Genomic DNA, 15,703 nt, shown 5'->3' on the forward strand with positions numbered 1-15,703 from the left:
GTTCATGAAAGGGTTAATCTCACTGAAACTTTTCCAGATTGCATTAAATCCCAAAATCAAAAGAAAATATATATTTAAAAAAAATCTATACAAGAATACAAAACAGTTCTTGCTTCTTTTCTGAAAGTAATTATAACTTCAGTTTAGTGAGTTAAATGTTGATTCAGTAACCGCTGAGGTGTGTTTTCCAAAAGCATCGTTAGCCAACTATGGTCGCAAGTTCCATGATTACCAACAAAGTTCAATGATTTGGTGTTTCCAGAAACCGAAACTACATCCCAAGTCTGATGTAAAGGGAAACCCCACTATTACATCGTGTCTTCAGCAGCTTTCACGCATTAAACAACTTTCTGGAGAACGTGTAAATGAGCTATTATAATTAGATATCTGCAGAAGTTATTACTCCACCCCCTGCATAATGTCATTAAAGATAGGGCTGTATTGTTGAACCAACTTGGTTCGAACGATGGATTTGCAAAGCTAGTTAATTTCTCCAATGATGCACCATCGTACTATGGTGGTTAATCAGTGAGTTATGTAAACCCCAGTGAAGATTTCATCAAACCAGTAACCAGTTACTCGTGTGTTTGTGAGTCTTTTAAAGATATAGCTCACCCAAAAATTAAAATTCAGTCATTGTTTACTCACCCCTGTGTTGTTATAACCTGTGTAACAATTAAGGATGGCGGAGGAAGCTGGGACCGGCTCGACAAACACATAAGACATTTAATGACACTTTTCAGTGTATAAAGAAACAAAAAACACGCACTGCTTTTCAGCCAGCTGCGTCAATTCATAAAAACAGTCAAACACGCAGACAAGCTTCGTACATCTCTCTCCCGTCTGCCGCTGTCTCTTCTCCTTAAATACTCCCGCTTCCCCTCGCTGGAATGCCCCCACGCCACTCGGCTCCGCCTTCTCCACAATCCTATATGAATATTTTTTTTCCCCTTTTCTCCCAATTTGGAATGCCTAATTCCCACTACTAAGTAGGTCCTCATGGTGGCGCGGTTACTCACCTCAATCCGGGTGGCGGCGGACAAGTCTCAGTTGCCTCCGCTTCTGAGACCGTCAATCCACACATCTTATCACGTGGCTCGTCGTGCATGACACCGCAGAGACTCCGCATGTGGATGCTCATGCTACTCTCCGTGGTCCACACACAACTTACCACACACCCCATTGAGAGTGAGAACCATTAATTGCAACTACGAGGAGGTTACCACATGTGACTCTACCCTCCCTAGCAACCGGGCCAATTTGGTTGCTTAGGAGACCTGGCTGGAGTCACTCAGCATGCCCTGGATTCGAACTCGCGACTCCAGGGGTGATAGTCAGCGTCAATACTCGCTGACTAGTGGCAGTTTATGGTGATCACTTCTTCAAGCTTCAAAAGGATGCAAAAGTATAATTCAGATGTCTAATAAATTATGATATGTGATTCATGTCTTATGCTGAAGGATCAGATAAGGATTGGTGAGAAAACAAACTGATATCGAATGTATTAAGCAAAACTCTTGGCCGACGGTTGATCTCCTGTGTGCATTAATGAGTCTGCATGAAGAAACAATATCATATGGAGTTATAACAACATAGGGGTGAGTAAACAATGACTGAATTTTCATTTTGGCAGAAATAATCCTTTAAACTATTAATTAAAAGAACCAGTTCAATGGAGTCATTTGTTCAAGAATCTGACTAAACTCTTCACGTTGTGTTTTTGCATGCAGCCCGCGAGGACAACTCAACAGAAAGACGTGTTTTCTTGCCATTATTTTGTGATACACATTATTTTTATCTCATTGCATTCAATTTAGACTGCCAAATCCCAACTCTGGTAAAATGTCTTTACAAAATAATTTATTTTGCAGTAAATTCAGTAGCGATTCTGTAGATTCAGTAGAGGAGGAATGCCAGTGCTGGAAAGCGGTACAAGAAACACTGAATACAGTAATTTTTTTTTTAAATAATACAATAAATAATAAAATGCCAGTAAACTATCATAATACAAAAAGAATAGTAATAATATTTTAATTAAACATACATGAAAGGCAGTATAATATATACCATCATGATGTATAAATACTTTACAATTTAAATACCACTTTTTTGCATTGCACAGTCCTAAGCAGGTGCGATGCAATAAAGAAACAAGCAATAAAATATTTTTATGTATTTATGTCCATACTAGCCATGACCACAAACAAGCCACAGGACATTCTTTCAGTTGCTTGATTTCCATTTCTGTGATGCAGCCTGCTGTGAACTTACACTGGTCTAAAATCCTGCTCCACATAACTGTACATTAAATATCAAATATATTCTGATTGGTTGTGATTGCATTACTGCATAGGCAGATAGATTACTTGATAAATCATATGTTTTTGACAGGTTTGGAACCCTGAGAAGTTCAAAGACATCTTAGATTCACCCTGAGATGTGTTATGGGTAATGGGCATTTGACTCTATTTAACTCGTGTGAAGTTTGTCTTAGTGTGAGGTACTGTGAGCTGTTAGCATGCCATATGACACTGCTTTTTCAATTCTCAATGAAGTGCAATGAGAAGTGAGATTTAAGAGACTGCTGGAAGAGAGAAGCTAAACAGAATTAGGTAAAAGGAAAAAAAATAGGAGTGCTCCACAACATCAAAGAAACAGCCAAATAGCAGATCTGCCTTGTTTTTACCCCTGAAACACAGGCCTGATGAAGTTACGCTCTTTGAGAGCTGACCTCACCTTTACAGTCAGTCACGTCACTCAGATTTTGCCCGAAACCTCACAGCACAGAGCGCAGAACACAATGAAACTCTGTTTGACAGACACATCTGCTATTAAAGATCAGTGTGTATTGATAAAATGGTCTGAACAGCCAAACTAAATAGACCCTCAGTGAAGGAGCTTTTGTGAGCACGAGAACAAGAACTGATTGATGCCAGCTGAGAAGAAACAAAAGCACATTCAACACAAGACAGAGAAAGAGAGGGACAAAATGCTTAAAAAATATCCAAGGTGTTTTATTAACTTTTTCATTGAAGATCCAAACTCTTAAATACTAGGTGAGTCACAATGGTCAAGTAGACTTCCAACAACCAACTATATGCTACAGCCATACACTTCCAGATGGATGTCTTTGGCCGTTGTGTCTCACGCTGTTTCTTGAGTCAAACCACTAGAGTTACGTTTTTTAAGACAGTGTTTTAAGAAGGTACTTTTAAAAGCATGTGTCTTGAGACCCCTGCATTCTGTCAGACTGGGGTCAGGTGAACCCAAAACCAGGCTAAACTCATATGTAGTTTGCAGATCCATATGAAATACTCTCCTTTAGCTGAATGTATTTTGGTATGTCATCTGCCACAGAAAGAGAAAAACACACTCCACTATCTTGAAGAGATAAAATTATCTGTCATTGGTTAGAAGAGGACAGCTGTGAAGCAGCTGGCAGACTGTGCAATCCATCAGCGCGGCCACCACTTACCAAGGGGCACATTCTGCAAAAATTATATACTCTAAAAATACCTCCATTTTGAAATATAACATTTGAAGACCAAAACAAACCCTGGTCAATGCCAAAGACAGGCCAGAAAATACTTTATTCCCTGAGGGACAAAACCACAAGCAGAAATATCTGTGCAGTCAGAATAAACAGACTTCTTCGTGCAATGTCTGTAGTCTGTGGTGCTGCTTGCACCTTCAGGAGGAAGCTCTCCACTGTTGGAGCTTCAACACCATCAGATGTTCTTCAGGAAAGAGTTCCAGAATAACACAACATTCTTAAAAAAAAATAAGAAGAGTCAGACGTCTGGAGGCAATGGAGCACATTTGCCTGATAGTGGTGGAAAAGCATACTTTTCCATTAAATATACTGCACAACATTCAAAAGTAGTTTCATATGCACATCTGCCAACAAAGTTTGAACAATTCAACATGAAATTATGAGAAATAAAAGCGCCAACAGTGATTCACTTGATTTTATCTTCCAAACATGTAACAAAAAATTCTTCCAGAACTCTGATAAAAGTGTAATCCATCCCATCTGCTGTGTAAGTGTATATGAGAGTTATATGTAAATATACCACGAGCATGGCTTTCCCTTCATTAGCATAAGAAATGCGTCATTTGCAAGTTTCATATATGTACACATAATCTATTTAAATAAATGCTATTCACTGTGCATTTCAATATTTTAGTGAATAAAAGTGTCAAATATCACTCATCGCACTGTTCATTCAAGTAATGTAATCCACTTTTTTCTACATGAATATGTCTAGAAGAGATATGTATAGAAGACAGTGGACACACAGCACAAAGAGTGCCACTAAAGCCATGCTTACATTAGAGTCAATTACAGATACCTCTACCATTCAAATCAATAGCACAAAAGATCGATGCTGATTGGATGAGAGCTTCTAAACATTTCATTTTGGGTCCCGCATGGAAGGTGTGCTTCTCTGGTAGTCTACGGGAGCTTCATGAGCGCTATTTGCATTCGATCTGCATCTGACTGCCTATTGGACACTGGGCTTTTAATCAATGTATTTGTTCCGTCTGGAAGCCTGGCTACTCTTTATGAATAGTCGAGCTCCTAATTGGGTGGGACTTTTCAATAAATGGGCAGTAACAGAAAACTTGAAGTAGATGACTGACTGTGTTTAATATGTAAAGTGTTTGACGGATCAAAGGTACAGGTGCGGTTATTTGCAATTTCACATAACAAATTTCAGCTTTCATAATCAGATATTTAGCCTTTTTTGCTGCAAAAACAGTTTTGAGATTAGTTAATTATGTTCGTTAAGAAATTTCACAGAGTAGTAGTTTGAGCAGCCTTTGGGAATAACATTGCAAGTATACCAATCTAAAAATCTGTGCTTCCCCACTTTTGAAAAGCACCAGCCACCACTGAAATAAACACATACTGTATATGGAAGAGCCATTATAGAGATCCAAGCTTATATCGGCTAAATAAAGACAGTGTTTAATTCCCCATCTAAATTTTCACTCTCTTTGAAGACAGCACAAACACACATTACAACATCTACTTTGTTTATGTAACCTTAATTGAGATTTCTAAATCTATTTAAAATAAACAGTGATTGATTCATGCCTCAACTCATTACAAGACAAGCATATAAAACAACCTTGTGGTGATGGGGGCGTGGCCGAGTGACGTTTGTGGAGAGAGAGGCCGAGAGATGGAACGGTAAGGATTGACACCTGTAGGAAATCACCTCTAACAGCTAGAGTTGATTTCCTACAGGTGTCAATCCTTACCGTTCTGTCTCTTTTAGCCTCTCTCTCCACAGACGTCGCTCGGCCAAGCCTCCATCACCACAAACCTCTTATTTAGACATCTGTCAAAAAAGTCCACTTTATTTTCACAGAAGCTAACACAGTGTGGGTGTTCCCACTTAGCTACAGTATGGGGACAAATCTGTACCCATATTAAACCTTCCTTTAGGGACATTTTAGGATCCATTCATAAATTAAATAATGTTTTTTTCTTTTAATTCTAAAAATGCAAAAAATAATTCTGTTAAGGCTTGGGTTGGGGTTAGTCAATAGTTTTGATAATTAGCTTTACATGAAAACAATAGAAGTCTATGGAATATCCCCATTTTGATAGCTAAAGGCTGGAATACACTACACGACTTTAACACTGATTTTAGCCCAGATTTTCAATCAGTCCGAGTCAGCACTATTCGGCTCCAGTTTGCATATTTTGGACTAGTCGGAGTTTACAGATTTAATAGAAAATTGTGTAGTATATGATGGATACTGACACTAATTTCTTAACCTGTGATTTTTGAGCAGACTATCCACAACTACAGTGGAAATCTCATGGTGTATGATGCTCCACGATTTAAATATAAAATCATACGGTTAGCAGCCAATGGATATAGAGTGTGCAGGGCCACAAAACTCAACAAATGGAGATGGTGAACAAGCATTCAAGTGGAGTTTAACTTTAAACACCACTCACCTCATAATCGCATTGCAAGACTGCATCAAAATGCGCTTGGGCTGTTTCTTTTGCGACTCGGAATACAGAGTAGCAGCAACAACAGCAGTAGCCATGTTTGTTTACATCTGTAATCTGTCTCCTAAAAATGGGGGCATGTGTTTCCAGGCGAGTTTGTGATCAGACTGGATCGACTTGACAGTCAGGTAGTGTGTGATCCCCTGTCGTTTGGTGTGTGATGCCCATTTTTTGTCTGTAGTGATTTTCAGTGTCTGAAAGTGTGTGATGCCTAATATTTAAAATTCTGTTCAGATTTTAAGTCATGTCAGTGTAATTAAGCCTTTAATTTAAGGGGGGGGGGGGCAAGTTTAAGTGGTTTACGAGGACTACATACTAAACGATGTTTTATTGAATATGTAAAAATGCAGAACGTTTTTTGTGAGGGTTAGGTTTAGAGGTAGGGTTAGGGTTAGGGGACAGAATCTATAGTTCATAGAGTATAAAAATCCTTATGTCTATGCAGAGTCCTCATAATGATAGCTGCACCAACATGTGTGTGTGTGTGTGTGTGTGTGTGTGTGTGTTTGCGAAAGAAAGACGCCTGTGTGGAGGGAGTTGATAATGCAGAGATGTGCATCTGTACCACCTAGTGATCCTAGACAGTTACGGCTGTAGTCTTTAGTCATGGCGCAGAGATAATAAAGATGGAAAGAGAGATACTGGCAAAGACAATTCTTGTTTATAAACTCATCCACTGAAGACAGCGGAGTAAGACTCGTGGCATGATAGCATCTGGCAACCCATAGAGACAACTAAGATGCCTTATCAGCTGCCACAGAACTGATAAACATGCCGCTCTTTGTCTCTTGTGTCCCGTATCCTGAGAAAAATGGCTCATTATTAGAGCCAACACAATAAACAAAAGCACATACATTGTCAAAAATATGTAAACACCCTTTTTCCAATGCGAGTGGATGCCACCACAGTCTCCTGAGTCTACATTCATAATATTCTGTGTTGGAGCACTGGAGTACCTAAAGGAACAGTCCTTGGACCTTTCATATTCAACCACAACATAGATTTGGACACCGGTTCTTTCTCAGAGTATTCCTCTATTATGAAAGTCACAAGAGTACAGGACATGGGATAATGTGTCATTTGCATGTTTACATTCTGCATGGCACTTATGCTAACATACTATACGTGGTCATAATATGCACCGTACAACCACTGTTATTGTATTTTATGATGAATTTTGTGAAAAGAATCCATATATGACCATGGAAAAGTTTTATATACTTGTGTTTTAAAGAAAGACATCGTGAATAATGCAAAGATGGGTGTATAAAAGAGTGGCAGCTCTGCTCTCAGTATGTTCATATTGACTTCATATCTCAATTGAGTGAAGAAATTGACTGGAAAAAGATGTTGGAGTCAAAGTAGGTGCAGCATTGAACACAAACAGTAAGTAGGTACTTAAGAGCCAGCACAAAGTTCTCCCAAACGTTTGCGCTGGCAAGCTGTTTCGAACCACCGCAAGGAACATAAAAATACTTTCTATTTGGCCAGATATATTTCGAAATGACATCACACCTGTTCGTTTGTCGATTTTGCTAGAAGTGTATTGGCACTTTAAAACTAAAATATTGTGTGATATGGGTCTGGCCGATAACCCCTTTGTGTCCCGTCATATGAACTGCATCAAAAGCGATCATTAAAAGCTAAGCAATAGATTTTTTAATCAATATCAGAAATTGTCCAATGAAACATTACAGATTTCTTTTGGTTCAGCTTCTATCAAGCCAGAGAAGAAAGAAGACAAACATTTGGGCAGGTTTTCAGTGACTGATGGTAAAGTTGTTTGTGTATTCATGCCTACGTTACTCACTGTTCCATATATAGAAGCCATGAGTGTACAAACAGCCTTTCATTACTCTGAGCTTTCTCTAGTCATTTGAGCAGACACAATCCCACAGTCTGTAATCACCAGTTCAACCTCACCTCCCAGGCAGAACCAGCCCACCTCCACACAATGATCACCCACACCACAACCTGTCATTTATACATTCAAATATAACACCAGGATAAAGACAGGAAATATATACAGGCTTTGCATAAAATAATGGAAATAGCATAAGTGTTTAACACTGAAATACTGCAAAGATCAGTCGCATTAGGTTGGCTATGGACATATAAACGAGTTTTAGCAATTAACATGTTTGAGTTCTTAAAGCAACATGAGGCAACTAGTTCCAAAGTGGTCAAACAACGAGCCTGAAGGCAAGATTATTTAAGTTAAAGAGAGGGTTTAGAGGGTTTATCCAGAATTTTTTTTCTTTCATCTGGACTAGTTGGCATTTGGAGAAAGTCAAAAGAATTTCAACTAACCATTTCTACATCCCTTACTAGAACTGGCAGCATTTCATCTTGAAGAATTGTGCAATACTGTATATTACTATACACAGTTCAGAGCTGTTCTCTGAGTGAGGAGAACTGATTCCGCGCAGGGGTGTGACACGTTTGGACTGTGTTTATTTCCCTGATCACCAAATTCTACACATTCCAGAGTAGAACTAATTTAAAATACAGTTTTTAAAAAGATGGCAGCTAAACAATCATAATTGCTCGACTGATCAGCACGATTCTTTTGTTATCCATCAGCCATTAATAAATCCGATCCGTTTATTCATCTGTATGAAGCAATCACAAATGTCCTTTGCCACCTTCATCAGACAGCTGATTCAGAGCCCCCACATCGCTCCTGCCCACTGCTCATGAACAAGAATGGCTTTCAGACTTATATCCGCATTCTAAAAGCCAATTAAAACCTTATTTTACTTGGATAAAATTAATGACCATAGAATAAAACAACTTGCCCGATGTTAAGAATCGAAAAAATGTGACTCTTAGAATTGATTCCATCGATTCCAAATCAAACAGCCCAATAAAACAGTACCCTGGAAAAAACGTATGTATGAGATAAAAGTGACAGAGTTAACTTAGAGCAAGACACGGAAGTTCATTTCCATGGTCATACATTTTTATTCAAGGTCCTTCGCTCCCGTCTACAGCGTGTTGTTTCTGAACTACAGTGGAATCAGCTCATCTTGATTCACTTAGTCTCCTTAAACAGCTCATCAGTCAAAATCGCTGTCATTTCAGACGGGAGCACTGTATATTGCTGTCCTCTTTATTATAAATTATAGAAAGAAAAAAAAAAAACACTTGAATAAACATCAGAGGGGATGTTGAAAGAAAAAATGCAACTGGCTGAAATGATCATCTCTTATGTAAACAGAGAATCAATATTTCAACCACGGGAAGACGTCAATGATATAATAGTAGGCTACATTTACCTCAGGAAAGTTATCCAATTTCCATAGTTTGCTTGAAAAAATGGACTACAGAGAAGAGAATATAGCTAAAATGTAAATTAAAGCTGTCAAAATTAACTCGTTACAAAGGACCTCTTAACTGTAATATTTTGTGCAAAACAAACCCAAATGGGACTTGACAAAAATAAAGTACTTTGTGCCCTTTGTGAGACAGAATTTAATTACTACAGAAGCACGACAAGTCTTATCACCTAAACTATCATCTGAAAGCAAAACACATGATACAAGGCACTAATGAGCGTCTGCTGCGGCCGGCTAGCTTGTTGGAGTACTCCCGTTGAATGTCTATAGAGGTGCCGCTCAAAGTACAAATAATTTCAACTTTGAATGCGTTGCCGCTGACCTTTCGAAGCTAATGTTAGCTAATGATTACCGGATAATTTGGATGAAGTATCGTTATAGTAAGTGCCCACTGAAGCAAAAGAAAACTGTGCCACTCACAACACTTGAGAGCTGCTGCTTCAGGGGTGTTGTACAGTGGGTGTGTTTTGTCTATGATTATTTTCAGTACACAATCAAACAAATCACCATATATATACTGTATACTGTCCGCAATTGCAGTTGAAAAGATGCAAACTTTATTTCCACAAGCCCAAAAGTATAAAAACGGTGTCGATTTATTACACATTTGCTTACCCAGCCACAGTATTGCCACAATGAATGCATGCCATCTTCAGGTGAAATCTGAACTCAACATAATGATGTGATTTAAGCACTGAATCCCCCTCATTCAAGTCCTCGGTTTACGCATGCTCATCAGCAGCTCACTCATCAGTCCTCAATATGCGATTCTCAGTTCAGTGTGCTATTGACTCAAGAACTGCTGCAAGCGACTCCTTGTACTGTTGCCTCGAGAATGATTGAGACCAGAGCATTCAGTCCAAATTGTGAACTAGTTGGAGCAGTTCATTTTAAACAAGAGTAAGGAAAAGCTGATATCACCAGTTCTAGAATCATATTACTCCAGGTTATCAGCTCATTTCGAGTCGGAGTGTCAGGCACGTCCGAGAGACAGGTTAAGATAGAGCAACTTGTGGATCAGTGTTTCAAACGATTCAGTCTGATTTGGTGAACTGGTTCAACTCGTTCACAGAAAAGAACCGGTTCAAAAGAAAGTTTTGTTCACAAACTGGATATCACTAACACCCGCTCACTCCGTGGCAGTGGAGTGGGCAGTTCCAGCGCTAAAAGAAGAACAAGACGTTGGCCGTGTTCGGAATGGCAAACTATCATACTACTCTTACTATTTATATTATACATAGATATGGCAGAAACAGTAAGAGTAGTACGGATAGTATGCAATTCCAAACTCAGATTTTCATATGGGGTTCAAAGTGGTGCTTGACAACGATGATTAGAAGTGCACTGATGCCCTGATGCAAATCAACTGAATGCGGCTTCACGATTGCTGTAGCAAAGTGGATGCCACAGCCTGCTGGCGAATTAATATTGTGTAGGGTGAGAGTTTAAGAGATTTAATGCCCATTGCAATGAATACTCAACCTATGGGCACTAGTTCTTTCAGTTAGTCAACCTCCCACCTACACTTTGTGAAACATTTAATGTTACTTGAATTGGTGCTTTTTCAGTGCATTTGTATCTTTATACTGTGAAAGATTTTGTCTGGAAAATGTTAATAAAACATTCTTACATACAGTATTGTTTTGTTTTCTTTGCTAAGAAGGAACTAAATGCATTTTGACAAGAACAGAAGTATGCACTATATAGAGTCAAATTTCAGCCCTTTCAAAATCTGCAATTAATCGTGATTAGCTGAAAAAATTGACTATGAAAAATCATGAGATTAATCGTGATTAAATATTTTAATTGACTGACAGCACTATTTTCAATACCACTGTCAGATATGCAACAACAGATGTAGAGTGGATACAAATCATTTCAGAGTATTTTAGCGGTCCATGAATGAGCATTCTTACCATGGATGTGCAAACTCGATAAATAGCTCTGAGGTGTGCATGCTGTGCTTTTGCTGTGCCTGAGTATTAATTGCCGAAAAACACATTTGTGGGAGTTTGTACTGTGTGTTTGAGCTGTGTGTGTGCATGCAGGTGCATGAGTGTAACTATAAGGATATATTTTGTGTATGCTTTGTGAGCTAGCACTGGTGTTATATAGACATTGAATGAATTACTATGCACATGTGCGCACTGAACATGCAAGAGCCGTGTCCCTGCATTATATTTTTACTTATTTATTTACTGTTATTTATGTCTTTTGTCTTTTTAATATATGCTTAAATATATCTTCCAATTCTGTCAAATTTTGGTAGCGGTTTAGGATACAAACATTAAATTATATCATTAGAAAGCTTCCTTTTTACTGTAATGCATTATTCTCAAAATGCGATTCTGGGTTAATGCGAATCAAAATGATGGAGCAGGTCACATACATACTGTATATACAGTATATCATTTAGCAAGGATCACACTTTCAAATCTCCTTTCTTCTATGTTAGGCTGTGCAACGTAGAAGCAATGCACATGCCTAATATATACCATCACAGCTAGGGAAATGAATCTCACCTGACATTTGATCATAACTCCACATTCAGTGAAACAAATAACATGCAAAATCATGTAACCTTCTTACCTCTCTTTCTGTCTGAACTCTCTCTCGCAAAAAGCAATGGAGGGAGAATGAAAGAAAGTTAAATAAACACACAAAATAACTGTGAGGTTCACCAGAGGTTTGGCATTATGTGGAGATTAAGATTAATCGTTTGTTTGTGGAGTTATGGTCTATTCATGGCATGTAAGTTGTTTTTGCTCACAGAAAGCAGACGACAGCTCATAGAGGAGATAACAATTTATCAACAGTAGCCAAAGACAACGGCTGCTGTGGGGTCACGTACAGTGCACAAAAACACCTGATTTGGCATTCCGATTGAGTCAGAAGTCTGCAATCTACTACTTTCAGGTAAAACATTAACAGTAAAAAGAATGTTTTTAGTATTAAAGCGATTTGAAGGAGATCGATTTGGTATCCACAAAGACAAATACTCAAGAGGTTGTTCTGTAGATCTTGTGCGGTACCATAAAAGATAACTATCTATGTGTGTGTGTGTGTCTGTGTGTGTGTACAGGTTTGGGTGGTTTAAGAGATCATTTTTTTTAGGTTACAAACTGGTAATTACAAGGGTATTATGCTATAAATGAGGTTTATGAGGACATTTCTAGTGTCTCCATAATTCAAATCACTTAAAAAACATACTAAACGATGTTTTATTGAAAATGTTAAAATGCAGAAAGTTTTTAGTGAGGGTTAGGTTTAGGGTTAGGGGATAGAATCTATAGTTCATACAGTATAAAAATCATTATGTCTATGGAGAGTCCTCATAAGGATAGAGCACCAAAATGTGTGTGTGTGTGAGCAGTGGAGCATTAACGTGGCGGGTCTGCTCTCCCAGCAGTTCTGCAGTCAGAGAGTTTGGGATGGATTTCTATAACAGGACAGATAATCTGGCAAGCATTCCAGCTAACTGCTTAAGAGGACCCAAACCGGAGCCATGCTTAACGGAGAATAAAACCAAAATCCCAAGCAGCTGTCACGCCTGACACTGCGCCAAAGGCTACAGGTGGTCCGACCAAACGCCTCCCACACAGCCAACTAAATTTTCTAAATCTCACACTGAGTAAATATGTGAAAGTCAAAGACACTCAATGAAAAGCTACGCACTGAAGTATGAATGATAAGTGATTAATATGTGACAGGCAGAGAAAAGTCATTTCAATTACACAATGGGTAATCCTGTTTTCATGGCACTATGTCCTAAAGATTTACCACCAGCACCAGAGGAAAGACACTTGATTTTTTTTTTTTTTTTTTACAAAACCTAATTATTACAGAGAACCAGGGTACAATTTACAGGGGTGGGGTGGGATGTAGTGTGACCCTGGCATTTAACACTTGAAAACCCTCAAAGTTTTATGGGGTCATAAAAAAGTACAAATACTTATTAGTTTTAATACCAAAAAATATATATAAATGATATTTCAACAAACCTTTAAGCAGGGCTGTGTTTTGCTCCTAATTATGCAACAACAAATTTTAACTCACTTGCACGTGTGAGATAAGTGCCATTTCTTCCTATGAGGAGAGTTGCAACAAAGAACATGAACAATGATTCTGATGTCTGTTTTGCTATTGACAAATCTTGATCACTCGAACTTCAGCGGGTTGTTGTGGACACGCTGTCAGGGTAGTGGTAATGTTCCTTCCAGAAAAAGAAAAAAAGAGTAAGGCAGAAACTGATGCGATCATTGAAACATGCAATATTATTCTGTTTGCAGTGGTGATCTATAGACTCTGGAGTCATCAATGGATTTAGTATCTTTCTGAGATTCAGAGAAACACCATATTGGGAGTGTTCCTCTAATAGGCTGTTCAGATTAGTGCTCGATGGATGTGGGGTTTTCAGTGGTCTATTCTTAAACCATTACAATGTTAACAAAAAATTATTATTAATGTATTAATGTTTTTTAATCGCAGGAAGTAAGGAAATACAAATTCTGTGGTGGTGGGCACAAATGGCCAGTCAAGGAAATTGCGATGGTGTTGCAGCACAATGATTTATCTTGAATATTGAATTATTAGTTATAAAAAATACATACCTATATATCAAATAATTCAAGTCATTAAAAATTGAATTGTAGAAATTCTATCAAAATTGCAGTAGCAGTAAATCATTTCATCATTTCATCAAATTAACATTTTAATAAATAATAAAAAAAATAACTAAGATTCACTAAGAATGAATTGTTGGGCCTCATGTATTCAGATAGAAGACAAAGGCAGGCCTAACACAGTCGTAAAACCTAACTCAGGCCCCCACATAACAAGTCATAAATCTTACTGATAAAAATCGCGCCAAAATCAAACAAAGGGAGTCCAAAACAGACTACAATTCCAATAAAGCCTTGCTCACTAAAGGATCGAAATCTCAACTCCTATTGGATGAGGCACACGACAGAACGCACCTCAACCATGACATCATCAGGAGTAGAAATACCTCTGAAATGCTTCCGGGATTTGCTTCCAGCAACTTTGCTCGCTGTGCGTAGACGCAGCTCATCGCTGCTCTCAGGTGCAGCCTTGTGGCACAAGGAAGTAACGTCCGACTTGAAACTGTGGCTATACAATCTCCATCTCGCTGGACAAGTTGAGATTACTCTGTGTTCCACCGAACACTCTAACGGATCCGAAGGAGACCGCCGAGCAATCCGCATCTTCATCCGTTTGCCTGCAGAAGTGAAGAGATAAAAGATTTCTCTTCCATCTTCAATCAAGTCAATGTCGCTGATTTCTCCGCCAGCCAGCCGAGAATCAGCAGCCGTACCGCCCGCCGACAGAGCGAGGAAACGGCCTCCCATCATCACCCGAGCCTCGAGGAACCGAGTCTGAGTTAAAGGACGGATGAACACACATTCTGCATTCTCATGCGATTCAAGTAAGAGGTTACGTCTGGGCAGAGATAGAATATTATAGTGTGTTATTCTTGTGTATCAAGGTTATTGCTTGTACAGTTTACGGACCGCCATGTCCGCTCATTATTAATACTCAGGGTATTAATTATCATGAATTTGATTTGCTGTATTGTAGTCCAACCACATTGGACTGTTGTGCAGTTCCGCCATCGCGGGTGAGACCGGCAAACTGAGTTTATCCATTAAAGAATCAAAGACCACGGGACAGTTTATGAGCCGTCCACCATGTCTCTGAATGATAAACTAACAGCTGCTTTCTCTCCCACGATCGCGAAACCGGCTTTGAGGCCATCACTTTATTGTCTCTCTCTCGTACTAACACACACACACACACACACTCTCACACACACACCCTCATGTGTTATAGGATTATTTTGATTTCCATATCTAATCATATCACTGTTTAGTTTGTAGTTGTAAGTCGGAAGTTTATTTACTGCATTGTATTAATTATTAATTGATATTACTGCATAAATAAACTTTGTTATATTACAAAGAGAAGTGTTTTGGTTTGTTTTGCATACACCTGTGTCATGCTGACGGGATGTCAGTGCTCAGATCAAGCCTTAATTCATTGTTTTTTTCCCAAAAAAAATCGATATTCTTCAGATGTCGATTTTCCTAAGAAAACAATCTAATATTGAGACTGTTATACTATCTGGTTATTCCAGGGTGGTGCCCCATCAATATTAATCCTTATTAATATTCTACTGATTTTTGATAATTGATAATTATCTTTGATGATTGTTGATTTTGAAGGATCAATAAGCTAGTGTTAATTTTAATTAATGTATCATAGATGTTAATGATTGGTGATTATCTTTGATAATTGTTGGTTTAAAGGATTA

At 38.4% G+C, this 15,703-nt stretch overlaps 1 protein-coding gene across 2 annotated transcripts in view; it reads right to left on the reverse strand.

The window, feature by feature from the left end:
• The window catches only part of bbs9 (Bardet-Biedl syndrome 9), a 211,442-nt gene that overhangs the window by 114,469 nt on the left and 81,270 nt on the right, over positions 1-15,703 (reverse strand). The gene's annotated exons all lie outside the window — the stretch shown is intronic.

Source organism: Myxocyprinus asiaticus, chromosome 16 (genome assembly GCF_019703515.2).
Source record: "Myxocyprinus asiaticus isolate MX2 ecotype Aquarium Trade chromosome 16, UBuf_Myxa_2, whole genome shotgun sequence".
NCBI classification, from domain to species: Eukaryota; Metazoa; Chordata; class Actinopteri; order Cypriniformes; family Catostomidae; genus Myxocyprinus; species Myxocyprinus asiaticus.